The 15,294-nt window shown below is 40.6% G+C and overlaps 1 protein-coding gene across 3 annotated transcripts in view; it reads left to right on the forward strand.

The window, feature by feature from the left end:
• KIAA0930 (KIAA0930 ortholog) overlaps positions 1–15,294 on the forward strand; it is a 139,675-nt gene that overhangs the window by 39,947 nt on the left and 84,434 nt on the right. The window contains exon 2 of one of the 3 annotated variants that reach the window (XM_073316111.2): positions 5,957–6,030. The exons of the other annotated variants lie outside the window; for them this stretch is intronic. The gene's annotated coding sequence lies outside the window, so the exon portion shown is untranslated. The remainder of the gene's footprint in view (positions 1–5,956; positions 6,031–15,294) is intronic. 3 annotated transcript variants of the gene reach the window in all.

A 15,294-nucleotide genomic window follows, 5' to 3' on the forward strand; every position in this document is an offset into this window, starting at 1 on the left:
GGAAGGGGAAGGTATAGGAAAAACCCTGGCTATTGTTCCTTTAACAGCCTGGGACCAGTAGCCAGGTAGAAAAGGTAGGGCAAGAATAGTTGTGAGAAATCTCTTCTCCAGTTAAAGGCAAATAAATATCTTGTTGCAACAATGTCTGAGCTGCTTAGCTGACTAGTTGCCAGTGTTACAAGGAAAATAATTGGCTATCAAATTAATAGTCAAACTTATTTTTTAAATAAATTAATACTTATGTATGTGGCTTACTGTGTGACATGAATAGGGAAACACTACTTTTTTGATCTATTTAAAATATTTATAAGGTGCTTTGCAATAGGCATCTGTCTTAAATAAACAATAATAAACATTTAAAATCAATATGAAGAAATGGCCAGCTAGCAAGAAGCAAAATATCTAGCATCAGGTGTCAGGGTGTTAAAGTGGTGGATCTAGAATTGAATTTACAAATGATCTAAATCTACTAGTATGTCTAAAACAACTGGTAAAGACCAAGTGTTCACAGATATTTAGGTCCAGATGCCTTCAGTGACTTCTGTGGAGCTTTGCAGATTTACATCCACTAAGGATCTGCCCCTTAGTGCTTATTACTTGGGGATCTCGTTCTCAGGCTTGCTCATATCTCCTTGGTCTCAACAAGAAAATGTTGTTGTGTTTGCACACGGTTGTGTAAAGTCAATGCTGACCAGGTCAGTGTAGACTGGGACATAATGCTGAACATGTTTTCCTACTTCACACTGATCAGTCCATCACAATCAACGTTGCGTCACTAACTCAACTCTTTACGGTCATGTTCAAATATGATAATGGTGCCTAGTGAACAGAAGCCCTCTGCTTCACCCTGACACGCACAGACTGTAATGCTTCAGCTGCACCACTAAGCCAGCTGCAATCAATTATTATGTCTTAACTTCTCATTTCCCTGTACACTTTAGTTTTGTGTATGGTTTTTAAGTTACATGTCATGCAAACATAAGTTAATTAAGGTTGTCAATGAGTTTTGGTGAGTCACACTTAGAATGTTGTTTATTAGCAAGGAGAGGATATTTATTTTATCTGTATTAAAAAAAAAAATTAAGGGTGTGGGACTTCCTTGAAAATTAGAGGCTGGGCAGGATTTGGGCTTTGCTGGTCAGCTGGAAAACTAGGATTGTGTTTCAAGCAGCGATGGCCTGAAATGAAATGAAGTCTCAGTACCACATGCTCCTGGTTTATTGTTTTATTAAAATTGGGCTCCCCTGAAGTACAACCATCCTGCCTAGTTAATTGGAGAATCACTGCTTTTAACAATATTGTTTCATGCATCTTGTGAACATCAGAAGAAAAAAAGTGATAAGAAAAGAAGACATAAATATGTCTAAGGCCTGGTCTCCACATAAAAGTTTGTTACCAGTGTGTTTTGGTTTTTTAACATTAGTACCATTGCTAGTGTGGATGCAATTACACTTGTATAAAGGTGCTGTATACTGGTATAGTTCATTCTCCTTTCTGTAAAGCTATCCCAGTTTAAGTATACCGGTATAACTATGTCTGCACTAGAGGATTTGACTACTTAACCATACCAGTATTGTTAAAGCAGCACAGCGTGTGTGTGTGTAGACCAGTCCTAAGCTATATTCTCAAACTGAGCATTAATACTTGAGCAAGAAATCTTCTGTTTAAAATAGATATGCCAAGGTATTAGCGTGCATCCCAGCAACAATGTTATCCCTCTGCATAAGCTGAATAAATAAAGGTATTTCCTTTTGTCTTCGAGCATCAGAAGTGGCTCACGCTCGAGAGCCCGTGAATTCTCCTCCTGTGCCTCCTTGTACTACACATAGTTTCAATGCACTGCAAAGCCATTGGGTGTACGTAAGTGGTCATATGAGTACTACATTCTGGATAGGGGCTGAAATCTGTCGGCACCAAAGAGAAAAACCGAAAGACTTGATTTATAGACCGAAAGACTTAAGGCAGTCTTACATGTATCAAACTATTTTGCTTGGTCCAAATGGACTCTGTTTCCAAAAACCTATTCCTCCTTAGAATCTTGTCAATGTATACTTCACAGACAAATTAGAGGTGTAACTTACACATCGATGCACTGGTGGAAGTGAGTGCAACTCAGAGGGAGCAAAAGGGTGGGACTTTATGAGGAAACACAACTAATTGGAGGTTTTAAGGTTGAATTTGGGAGGGCTGCTTTAAATCGCTCCAAATGTATAGCACATTCCATTGAAGGATTATAAAGAGCTTTACAAACACTAATAAATTAAGACCCTGTCTACACACACACAAGTTGTACTGCTTTAACTATACTGGTATAGTAAAAGGGGTACAACCCTCCCTATTGTGGACATAATTATATTGGTATAAAAGTGCTTTATACTGTAACTAACTATACCTATTTTTTTGTGGAGAGGGGAATAAACTATACTGGGATAAGTCCCCCTTATACCTGTATAATTGTGTCCACACGAGGGCTTTTGGGAAAAAATATTGGTAAAAATCACACCTCTATCCAAAATAGTTAAACTGGAACAAAATAACTGTGGGTAGACCAGGCCCAAGCCACACAACAGATAAAATTGAGGCACAGAGGGGAATTGACTTTGAAGTCACACAGAAAACGTGACAGAACTAGGAATTTCCTAACTCCCAGGCTTTTGTGTTCACCACAGGAACGTGTTGCCCTCCTGTACATGGGTATGTTTTGTGTAACAGGTGTGCATATGGGTTCATATTCCATCCTCATTGCCAATTTTGTAAAGAGACCGTTCAATCCAACACAATTCTCTGCTTACAGGACTGCAGGCTGGGAACTAGTTGCTTTTATTCACAAGCATCACAACATAGTGTGTGTGTTTGTAAGGGGGGGAGGGACTCCCCCTTACAAATTAGGAAATAAGAAAGGGATGGAGCATAGCTCCATCACACAATACTCTGGGTAACCTAGTTAACCCCATTGTGACACTTTACTACTCTGTGAGTCTAACAGGCACTAGCTGATCTTAAAAATGGATGTTTTAATGGGTTAGGTATGTTGTGAATTTTATATTTTTCTCTTCAGACTTCCCTGAGGAGGGAAACAAATGCAAATCCAAGTCCTTGGTATCTTCTTCCTCATTTTATTCCTGTTCTCACTGTTTTTAAAAAACTTCTCCCTCTTCATATTCATTGCCATTTTGGCAGTTTTGAATTTGAGTTAGTGAGTGAAAGGGTGAATCACTTAGTAAATTGGAATATTTAGTAAATAGGCATTAATAAGGGTTTAGAATGATTCATATGAGCCCTCAAACTTAAAATGTGTGAAGTGGTCTTGAGTTATCCTGATTTGAAATATATAGTGAAACATCCTAGAAACATGGAATAAGGCATGTTGGTGGGGTGGAGAAAAGGGATGATTAAATCTTCTAGTAGGGAGAAACTGTTTCTTAAAGAGATTAGGTGTCATCCTCCTCAAAGCTCAGTTTCTGAGCTGCTGAGCTCTCCCTCAAGGAGCACATGCAACATTCTATGAAAGGTATGTTTGACTATATCTATAAGGATGGCTGGACAGAGGTGAAGACGTTCTTTATTTCAGAATTCCAGGAAGGGGAGAGGGAATAGGCCTGCAGATGTATCTTTCCAACACAAACAAAACCATGTAGTCGTACACACTGGCTGGCTGAGCTATTCACAGCAAAATTTGAAACCACTTGACCTTAGCATGGGTTTGATGTTCGTTGGGGTTCTGAACATCCAATCCGTTACTGAGAGAGATTCACAAACATGAGCCGAGTTGGTCATTTGTGTTTGTAGAGACCGCTTCCCCCTTAACTGCCACCCTCTGAAAACCAACTTTGATGTCTTTTTGGGGAAAGATGAGGCTGATAATCTGCCCTGAGGCTGGGTGGCTACTTTACCAGCCCTGCGCCAGCAAGGCCATGTGTTCATGATACATGCTACTGCCCTCCTATCTGCACAGGGCCTCCCTGAAAGTCCATTTCATTGTAAAGCACTACAAGCAGCAGATGGGTTTCAGCAGCTGTCAGGTAGCAAAATCTAATGACTTGAAGCTGAGTGATGCCCAAGCATTCCTTGTGGGGTAGCTTCTCTCCATCCACAACTCAGTAGAGCCACTGTCCGGAAGAAGGAGCAACAGCTATGCTGCTTCTGTTATACACTCTGCCTTCCTAAACTATGTCAGAGAGATCTCAGGCACTGGCGCTGGTCCACAGACTGGTCATTGAGAAACACTGATCTAGACCCATGATGTATTCTGCCCCTGTGATGGGACTCCCGCGGTACAATCAGGAACCTTGGGACCTGCGCCCCCTTAACTCTCCAGCCTGGGCTGTCTCTCACAATGCTTTGCCATTGACAAGCAGCAAACCCTTCCAGGCCCTGTTATCACTCAGCCACCACATGCAGAGGCACATCCAGCTAAGTTGCATGAATGCTCTCCAAGCCACTCATGAACTATATACGGGGAAACACCAGTAAATCTCCCAAGCCCCCAGCCTTGCACCCCAGCAATATACAGTCTCACACAGCTCAAAACCTTCTCTTGACCAGTGTAAGCTCATTAATTAGTTCATCACTTCATCAAAGGAAAGTGGACATGCACCAGCCTTTGTAATCTGAGCAGATTCCCCACGCATTTTTAACAAACTCCCTGGTAAGGATAAAACATTAAAATAGGTGTGGTGTTTTTTGTTTTTTTTTAACTACAGAAAGATAGATTTTAAGTGATTGGTAGGCATAAAGGTCAGATGTAGTTACCTTAAGAAAATAAAAAATAAACATACATTCTAAATCCTAAACTTTTAGACTAAGCAAGATTTGAATCAAACAGCTTTTCTCACTCCACTGGATGTTGCAGGTAGGCTACAGTTCTTAATACACAGGCTGATTTCCTTCTCAGCCTGGAACCAGTCTCCTCAGTTCAAAGTCTTTCTCTTCCTAGTGTTCTTGTTGCCTTCAGTGTAGATGGCAGAGGAGACAGGTGGTCTCATGATGCTGCTGTGCCTTATTTTATACTCTCAATCCATGTCCTTGGAAAGATACTGGCCCAGGCATGTCCTGGTGGGCCTTGCTGAGTCCCAGAGTTGAGCAATCCCTATTGTGTAGTACTCGTGCAACTGTCTCTTACAGAATTGTAAATTAAGTTTACAATTCCCCTCCTAATCAAGTGTCATTTAACATCTGCTTGGGTCCCTACCCTTTTAGTCACTGGAGAGCTAACAGTGGTTAGCTTAGAGGATCTGGCTCTTCCCAAACTCTCAACATATTTCAGTAACAACCATATAGCAAAATCTCATAATTTCATACACAATAATGATATACATATTTTGACAGAACAATGAGTTTCATCGGATCATGACCTTTCCTATGACACCTTGCAAAGCACGCTTTGCATGAACTACTACAACCATATACCAGTGATGAATATGAGGGGTTACAGGGTGATACTTTGAGGTGTTACCCCTCTCCCCTTAGTTTACTGCAAGAGTGTGAATCACTGTCTAACTTGAAGGCAGTGTGTGTTAGGGTCCTTTTGAGGTTTAACAGTATTCCCAAGTGTTGCTAAATATTGTAGCGTTAACCACATATGCTCCTGCAAAGTTTTGTGCATCTTTTAGCACTCTGTGGACTAGTCTAGTGATCTCCTAAGTTAACAAGTGTGTCTTCTCTGGGTTGCTAGAAAGCATCTCCTTGTACCTTTGCATTACTGTTACCATATCTGCTTTCCCAACTGGTGTTAACTCAATGTAGATATTAATGTTTTCCAGTATGTAGGTATCTTGGCATCCAGCCATTGAAGTAATGAGGCGGCGTGCCTCAGTTTCCTCTTCCACACACCAGCCATGTTTGTTATGGCTTCTCTGCTGTGACAAGCTTTAAGTCTGTTTACAGGTGATAGCTGAGAAGCAGCATTACCATAAGGCTTCTTGACATTACATGTGTTCCCAATTACCATTCCTAGCATGTCCGAAGTCAATGAAGCTGGAGCTGTATCGATTTACACCAACTGAGGATCTGGCTCTTCATTAAGATTTCGTAAGTAGCATGGTTGTTATCTTGTAAACTATGTTAATACAAGCTATATGAGTGCAATCCTATTGAAAGGCATGTGCATGCTCTCTCCTTGGGAGGCATGTCGTTCAAGGGAAAACCCGTCCATTATGCAGTGGTGATCTTATTAGATAAGAAAACAGGAAGGTGATGGAACACTGCCTCAGTACAGAGTGAGCCTTCTCATTTTGAGATGAGCAAGACCGTGTGTAACTGTGGTATACCTTGGCTACTAGGGGTGTCCATTAATTGTTCATGCTATGTCATATAGTCAAGGATTGAGTGAGTATAGTATTGAGGTGTCTGAAGCTTGGACTACACTGAAAAGTTATATCAGCATAGATACACTGGTAAGGGGTGTGAGCAACACACCCCAGTGTAGAAGCAACTTTGTTGACAGAAAAAGGCCAGTATAGTCTCCATAGTGTAGACATATCCTAAGAAAGAAGCACATGCTGTGACAGTGAATGCAACCTACTATCTATGGATTAGAAAACGTTTCTTTGGCTAAGTCCTCCTCCCTCATTTGGTCTGATGCCATAATTCATCCTGAGTAGTGCTGTGAGCAAAGAAAAGATTGTGCAAAGAATCTCAGAAAATTTCAGTCAAAGTGTAAATCAAGAGAGCTTTCAGGCACAGATTCATCATCTTTGTCCTCATCCCCTATTGCCTCATGACATTTTAAGGAATGAGGAACAAGAGCTGGGGTGAAGTGCGGGAGTTTGTTTGTCAGTTCTCCTGAGTGACTCATGCACTGCGGACAGATATAAATCAGGTTTGCATGCTAAGCACCCTACAAAGATTCACTATTAACAGGAGCATTTTCAATAAATCCAAATTTAATATTTGTATGCTCTTTACATATTTTGTTGTTGTTATGTAAGCATTATTAAATCACCTTTACTTTTTTTTTCTTCCTACGGTCCCTCCTAGCGGCTGGTTGATATAAGTGACTTTATCTGCTGCTGCTTCCAGCTTGGGGACTTTGTCCTTTAGTTCATGTGGCCAACACTCTCACTTTCAGCTCTGAAAGTACAGGGTCAGACTGGATTGACAGCCTGAGTCAAGTCAGTTACAGACATTTACCAACAAATATTGCAGAGAGGAATTTAAATACAGATGAATAAATAATACAAATATATAAAAACATATTTAAAAGAGCACAAACGTCAGCTGGAAAATGTTGACTGTCTGGAATATTAATGAAAGGGAAGAAATGTGCCAATGGTATTAAGCTTTAGGAATCTTAAGATCTGGCACAGGAGTTCTGTCTCCTATGAGACTATCCATGTATAATATGTAACACAACCTGGCCATGTATTCAATAGATCTTTGTTTCTGTAGATTTTTCTTATTGGAGTGTTCATACTTCTTTCTGTCTAAAGTACTTTATCTGGCCCCCATTACTGTAGTATCTGAGCGTCTCGCTGTATTTAATGTATTTCTATTCACCACACCTCAGAGGTAAGGCCATGCCATTATCCCCGTGGTACAAATGAAGAACTGAGGCTCAGAGAGAAATGTGACTCGTGTAAGGTCACATAGGAAATCTATGATAGAGCAGGGAATTGAAACCAAGTCTCTCAGGTCCTACTTAAAGTGGCATGAAAAAAAGTGTGTGTCGGGGTCTATCATAATCTGGGAGCAGCAGCTTTGGCAAAACAGTGATTAAAATATGCCCCTCAGCCACCTGGCTCGATTTAAAAATAAATAATTGCCAGATCTGTGATCTTTTGAGATTTTCTCCCCCACTCACTTGAAACACTGACTACACAAAAAATAACATTAATAATTCGTATAGATCTGACATTAGTTCTTCTTTTGAAACATTCTCCCTTCGATGACTGTGGACCCCCCACTCTGCCGATGCCTCAGAGTGTGGTGCTCATACCGGTAGGTTGGGATCTCTTTCTACTGGCATAAGGTGCCTACTGAAGATGTCTTGTAATTATTTTGTGGGGAGGAGAAAGAGATGGAGAATGGAAGGGAAAGTGAGACAGTGCACTGGAATGATGAGTGAGTGGACAAGGAGCCCTGGTGCTTTCTGCTTTCTCACTGGACCTAGAACTTCCTTTGGTGGCCCTGCCTGTTGGAGTTGCTGTCTGTGGGCCAGAAAAGTCTTGGTTTAAGACTAGGACGAAGTAATGATCACTTCCGCTCTAATAAATTGGTTAGTCTCTAAGGTGCCACAAGTCCTCCTTTTCTTTTTGCGGATACAGACTAACACGGCTGCTACTCTGAAACATGCAAACTCAGTGAGTTCATCCACTCACTGGGTTGAGGAGGCTCCACTAATGGGCAGAGTCAGCGTTCTCGTCTGGCTATGAGTTAGCAAAAAGATCTGAGAACATCAGGGAATTCAGCTATAGAGCACTCTGCAACCTGGGGAGCTTCCCCAGGTATGTCTGATTTGACTGGCTGCTGAAGATTAAAGATTTTTGCACATCTCCCACTTGAGAGTGTGGGTTATTTGTTAGGTGATGGATTGTGGTATGGATATGAAAGAGAAGGGTTCCCTCCTCCCCAAATTCCCAGCCCTGCCAGGCTTCTTATTACTGTTGACAGACCATGATACCACTTTAGGCTTCTTGATATGGCCAAGGACCAGTGCAGTATTACTAGGGAGTGACCTTCGTTTTATGCTTCAGTGGGATCACAGAAAGCAACTGCAAGCAACTGAGGGAGAGATTTTCAAAGGGGCCTACAGGATTTAGGCACACCCATCCCATTGAAAATCAGTAGGAATTGTGCATGTAAATCCCTTAGGTGCCGTCAAAAATCTCTCCCTAAAAGCTCAGGTGCAAACACATGCCACAAATGAGTAACAATGGCATGTTACTTCTCTGCTCCTTGGGTGAAATCTTGGTCCCACTGAAGTAGATGGCAAAACTTCCATTGATTTCAATGGGCCCAGGTTTGCATGCCTCATCTTTCCTCACTTGTTGTCATGTCCAAAACTAGATGATATGATTTCTGGGACAGGGCCCACACCTTGCTATTTACATTGCAAAGAGCCTCCATGATTTTGGTGGCTGTAAAAGTAATTGTGGCTCTTGGGTGCTAGAGTAATTAATGTTCCAGAGCAGGAGCTGCATGTGCATGGTACATGTGTGGAGAGTGCTCTTTGTGACTGCTACCATAATACATTTAAATAATGGTGAGATCAGATGCCTTAAACCTTGGCTGTGAATGGAAGGAAACAAGTGAGAAAAGGCCAGGCGCTGTGCACTAGTCTAATAGAAAATCTATGTCCAGAGCAGCCGCAAAGACTCCTGGAAATACCGAGCATCTTTCAGCGTTAGGAGGACACAGGGAAGAAAAGACTGTAAAAGTTCAGCATAGGGAATGGGACTAAAAGGGAAAGTACAGCTGATGGAGATAGAGAGATGCACTGTAACTGTAGCAATCAGATTGAAAGGGCCCAGGCTAATTCTGTTATTAAGGAATATATGGAGCAACTAAAAGCATACTAGGTGCCATCTATATGAATAAAATAGATATGATCCCTGCCTCAAAGAGCTTACAGTTTTGCAACTGGAGACGGGCCCTTTACCACTGTGTCAGTGGAGCTCTGCATGTAGAAATCCACCCCTGTGGATCTAATTGCAGCTCTGGGGCCTAGGGAGAGATGTGAGAAGATGAGGGCAGACAAACCAGAGAGAGCAGGTAGAGGGAATGGAGGACAGTGGTTGCAAATACAAGGTCATGGGGCAGCCTACTGGTACTGGATGCATCTTAGTTGAAGATGTAAGGATCCACTTTGTTCTTTTAAACAAACTCTACAAGATAGGAAACAAAAGCCCCAGTTCAGCAAAGCACTTGAGCAGATGCTTAATTTTTAAAATTCAAAGCACCTTCTGAAGTGCTTTGGTGAACACGGATGGATTACTGAATTGGGGCTAAAGTGGACATGGCAGCAGGAGGAGTGATGTGGAAATAAGAGGGAGCTGAAGAACTAGGGGAGTGGAAGGGTGGGGAGTGGGTGAGAGGTGTATAGCTTGGCTATAATAGCACAGTAGAGAGGAAGATTCTGTGCATTATAAAAGTGGGAATATGTTAAATATGTCTGAAAAATTAATTATTAAATAAAAGTGATATTTAAACATTTTCTTCTCTTCCCTTCTTCTGAAAAAGTATCTTGCCAGCCGTAAGTTAGCACTGTCCGTATTGCAACTAGATCAGCTATTCACACACACGGCAGTTCCTTGTTCCAGACCATTGTTGATTTGTTTTTTCCTTATTTTTAAAACTGCTTGTTCCTGCTTTGTCAGCTGGAAAATAGTCAAGCCCAGATAAATAGGACTTCTTCAAAATGTTCTTTATTCTCATGATAATGTATTGAGGACTGGTAGAGATGTATGGGGTAAGGATTTTTTAGTGGAGGGGCATTGAAGTAAACTCATGAAAGCGAGCAAATGGTCCTCTGCAAATCCTGGTTCGTCTCTCTTGCCTTCCCAGTGTTATCTTTGGACTCTTTAAAAACAAAAAACCCACCCCTTCCTGTATGTGAATACTCTTTGTGCTAATTTGGCAATGTTTCTATAGGAAAATATCAGAATAATTAGGATTTTGATGTCCCAAGTTAATATATCAGTGATAATTTTGCAGCTACACAAACAAAGGGAGTTTTCAAATTTTCTTAGATTTAAACCTCCGTTCCGTGAGATACTTAAGCACATGACTAACTTTTAAGCATGTGAGTAGTTTTGACTTAAATTGAATTACTTACATGCTTAAATACCTTTCTAAATTGTGATCTCAGTCTATAGAGAGATGAAAGTGAATTTTGTTCACATATTGAACAAAATCCCATTCTGCTTATAAATTATTGCTCCTCTCTTGTCATCCCAAGGGAAAAAATTACAGAAACCTCAACTTTTCAGGCTAGTTAAATATGCATGTATCAACTTCTCTGCACTCTTACTCTGCCATTGAGAAGGGTCACAAGTTTCTTTCCTTGCTACCTGCAAGGAATATCCCCTAAGATGTCAGTATGTTTGGTTCCCCTCTCTTGCTACTTCCCTTCTCCTCCCAATGAATATCTGTTGTGTATTTTGTTCAAATATAAACCCACTTACTATTTTACAATTTAAAGCAAACCTTAGCTGCTTCAAGTTTCTGAACAAAGGCGTTAGAAAGAAACGTCAAGACAGATTTATACAAAAACAGTTTTTGGCAGTCCCTAGTCTGAAACCCTGTTTATGTATGTTGGAGCTGACATCTAGAAGACAACTAAGCATAAGGACCAAAAAAGGACAAAAGACCAAGGTGTTTGTCTTGACAAAAGAATAGAGGGGATTTGTGTGGCTGGGAAGAAAGGCTGGATTTAATTGTGTCCACGCTTACAAAGACGAATTGACACCAAGACAAATTTGACCTTTACATTTATGTTCTGCAGCTTTGATGTGATAAGCTTTATCACCTTTTCTTTTCCTGCACTTTGGTTTATGTGAAGTTATTGTGGAGTAACGACTGGGTGTCTAGGTTGTACTGTCATGGTATTGGGTGGGGAACAATTATACTGCAGTTAGTATGGATTAAATAACTACAGGTATGTGCCTTTTTTTCAAGGGATAAGTGAGCTCAGAAATCACACTTGATGAAACTGTTTCTTTACCTGTATTAACTATGGCAACATCATATATTAAAATTAAGAGGTTTCTAAAAATCAGATGTACTCTTCAGGATTGTGTGTGGTTATTTCTTGCATTTCTCTCAGTTTGGGTAATGAAAATGGACTTTCTAGTCAGTTTGACTTCAAGGTTCTCATAGATTAGTATAATGGTGGAGCATTTTGAAACTGTTCATTTATTTTTTTCAAAATAACTACTTCCCTTGGCAATTATTTTTTTAAAAATGCACCGCAACATTTCTATTAGCCTTAGTTTTATATTTACAGAAAAAACTAAATATGGGGCAAAATCTGACCCTTCAACAATTTTTTGCAGTATGTAGAATTATTTTTAAGTAGCCACCTGAAATTGTAATTTCGCCAAAGAGGAAATAGAGGAATCCTACTTGCTTAAAAACCATAGCGGCTAATTTGTATTGTGTGAATATTTACTGTATCCATACAGTGTGCAATAAATATCTTCATCTGAGGTTTGTTAAGCTGTGCAAAGGACAGAGAGAAAATACATGGAAGTGGAGACCCTTTTTGATAATTTAAAATTGGACTGGACAAAATGTTGGAAGATGAACAGCAGGGGATGGATTCAATGACCTAACAAGAGTTTTTGTTCTCTAGATCTAAGCTATAAGCTTTAAATGTCATGTAATGGAGATCAACCAATTTTAAAGGAGGAAGGGAAGGACAGAGAATGGATGAACTTGTGGCAAAGGCACAGGAGAAGGACTCATAAGATCTGGGCTCATTTTCTAGCATTGCCTATGTGACCTTGGGCAAATCCCTTAATCATTCTTTGCCTCCCCTTGTTTTATTCATTTAGACTAAAGTTGTGGCTTTTGTGAAGTGGACTCCTGTCATTCTGGACTGAGACCACCTGTCTCATTTTTTGTAAGCTATTGAATGTAGAAATGAGTCTGACCGTTGGTCACTGACAATTTGGGACACCAGTCCTTTAATGAACAACATGAGGGCAGATCCCAGCTGAAATCAGTAAGGTTCAGTCCGTCCAGGAAAACCAAGGTTTAAGGTCACACTGCCTTGGGCTGGATTCACTTAGGTCAGTTACCTAGAAATGAAAGGCTGTGTGTTCCATTGCCTTTCCCTTGCTTTTCATGCCCAGTCCCTCGTATTATGTACTATATCAGGTCTGCTGTATTGCTTGTTTATGTTAGTTTTTTCAGGAACCAATTGTAGTTCAGATGTGGATATCGGTAGGAAAAAAATTGATTGAAGTTCAATTCTGCAAAGCAAAGACAAATGAACAACCATAGCTGAAGTGGTAGCATGTCATCAAGGTGAGAGAGGTCTCTCTTCGGGAAGTAGCCTGCCATGTTTCCTGAAGTCTGATGCTTAGCAGGACTCTGAACAAAAGAAGTAGAGATCTGCTTTTCAAAACCAAAGAAAATGATGCTACTTCAAATAAAGGTCAAAAATAAACAAATCATTATTCTGTCCATTTAAGGTATTTATATGGTCCCCATTACCAAAGTATCTGAGTGTTTCACATCACCCCTGTAAGGGAGGAAAATGCTCTTATCCCCTCTTACAGATAGATTAAAGATAGATCACACATGGAATCTGTAGCAGAGCAGGGAATTGAACCTAGCTCTCCTGAGTCCCAGGCTAGCACCTTAGTCACTGAATCATGTCTCTCCTTCCCCCCCAATTAAAGGAGCCATGGCAGCCCGGACTAAAGCTAGGGCATGGCTGGGATCTGAACCCTGAACCACTGTCACCAGAGGCCATACCTCTAGACCAGTGGTTCCCAAACTGGGGTTTGTGAACTCTTGGGGGTTAGCGAAATGTATCGGGGTTCTCAGAAAAAAATTCTGTAATGGCGGACAGAGCCGTCCCTAGGGACCCCAGGTGCAGGGGCCGGCAGCCTGAGCCCTGGGACCATGACTTCCTGGCAGAACAAGTTTAAGCTTTGTTGTAGTCATACATTGGTTGCCTGGACTGCTGAAGACCCGAATGCTTGTGGGAGGAACTCTTTAATTGAGTTGGCTTCTTAAATACCTTCATGCTGTTTCAAGTCTGGTACTCCTTGATGAAACATGTAGGAGGCTTAATCGAAGTGATATGAGCTACAAAAGTGAAATCTTGGAAGAGTGTTGCCGTTTTCATAATGTAATAAAATTAATAATGTAATGATAGCGTGTAATAACTATGTCATAAAAAATCCAAATTATTTCCAAGATCACTGCTTCTATCATTTATACTCAGGTAAGGGAGAAAATCCCTGGAAATATTCAGTTTTAGGAGGGGGTTTGCGAGATTTGATATTTTTGTGAAAGGGATTCGTGGGCTGTTAAAGTTTGGGAACCACTGCTCTAGGCTACCCAGCCACTTACACGTAGATCAGACAGTGATGAGTGGATTCAAAATGCGTAAAACAAGAATAGCTGCAAGAAACTAGATTATGTTTTGGTGAAATTTCATATGGACATTAACTTTTATGTATCAGTTTGCTTGGATTCTCCCTCCACCTTTTGGCCCCTTAGTTTGGCATTTGAATGAACCCCAAAGCTCCTAAGCAAAATTCAGTCTAGTTTTACCTGTTTAACTTAAATCTTGTCTTCACTGCAGAGTTAACTAAAGTTTATAGCTCAAGTATTGCCCCTAACGAAAGTCCTGTCCACTCACAAACTCCCTCAACTTGAGTGTAGTGGTGCTTCTAAGTCACATTGACTGACCCACCAGGGGTTACCGCTCTGGTTAGCACAAGTTGTCAGCTAACACAATCTCGCTGTGCAACTCTAGTGTTGTTTCACAGTGTGGCTGCTCTTGCTCAAGCTAGACTAACTTGGGAGGAGTAACTTAACTGTAGATAACTCAATTTAACTCTGTAGCAAAGACATACCCTGATATCTGCATGGTTTCCATCCCCTCGTCTTAAAGCACTTCTTTGTAAAGCTACTCAATCAAAACTTGACTCAGCTGTGCTGGAAAGGTTCATGACCTTTGCTGAACCTTCTGGTGAGTTTGGAGTTGGTGACAAAATCTTAACCTGGATGAGTAATTCCTAGCTTCAAGTTTCATTAAGGAAGTTCTGCCTAGCTCCTGTAATAAACAACTTCTGATAACTTTTGAAAGCTGGAATTAACCACTCTTTAGAGTAAACAGTAGACCCTGTTCTAGTCCTGATAAAGTTAATTCATACAAGGTTCTGAAGTAAAATAAATTAATAAACCAGTCGTGAGAAACAGACAGACATTGGATTTGGTTTCATTGCCCTTGTTGCTGTTTTCGTGCATGAAGTTGCACTTGTGTATTTTATACACAGCAGCCAGAGGTAGAAACTGAATCTACTTATGGGGAAATAAGTCTAGAGAGGAGTTACTTTTGGGGTTTTTTTTAATCATCTATTTGTAACTTTAGTTATCTGTAAATTGTGAAGTTCAGATTGGGTCCAGGTCCCAAAGTTTAGGTGTGTTGAGACCAAGGGTTTATACATCTCTATAAAGCACTTCATACAATTGACTCAACAACTTTCACATACTTCAGAAATGTACAAGTCAGAGATCAAAAAGCATAAATGTTATTAAATGGTTATTTTGATGATGATGTTGTTTGTACTATGGTATTGCCTAGAGCCCTCCAATGCATTATGCTAGGCATTG

The sequence above is a fragment of the Lepidochelys kempii genome, chromosome 1, assembly GCF_965140285.1.
Source record: "Lepidochelys kempii isolate rLepKem1 chromosome 1, rLepKem1.hap1, whole genome shotgun sequence".
Classification (NCBI taxonomy): Eukaryota; Metazoa; Chordata; order Testudines; family Cheloniidae; genus Lepidochelys; species Lepidochelys kempii.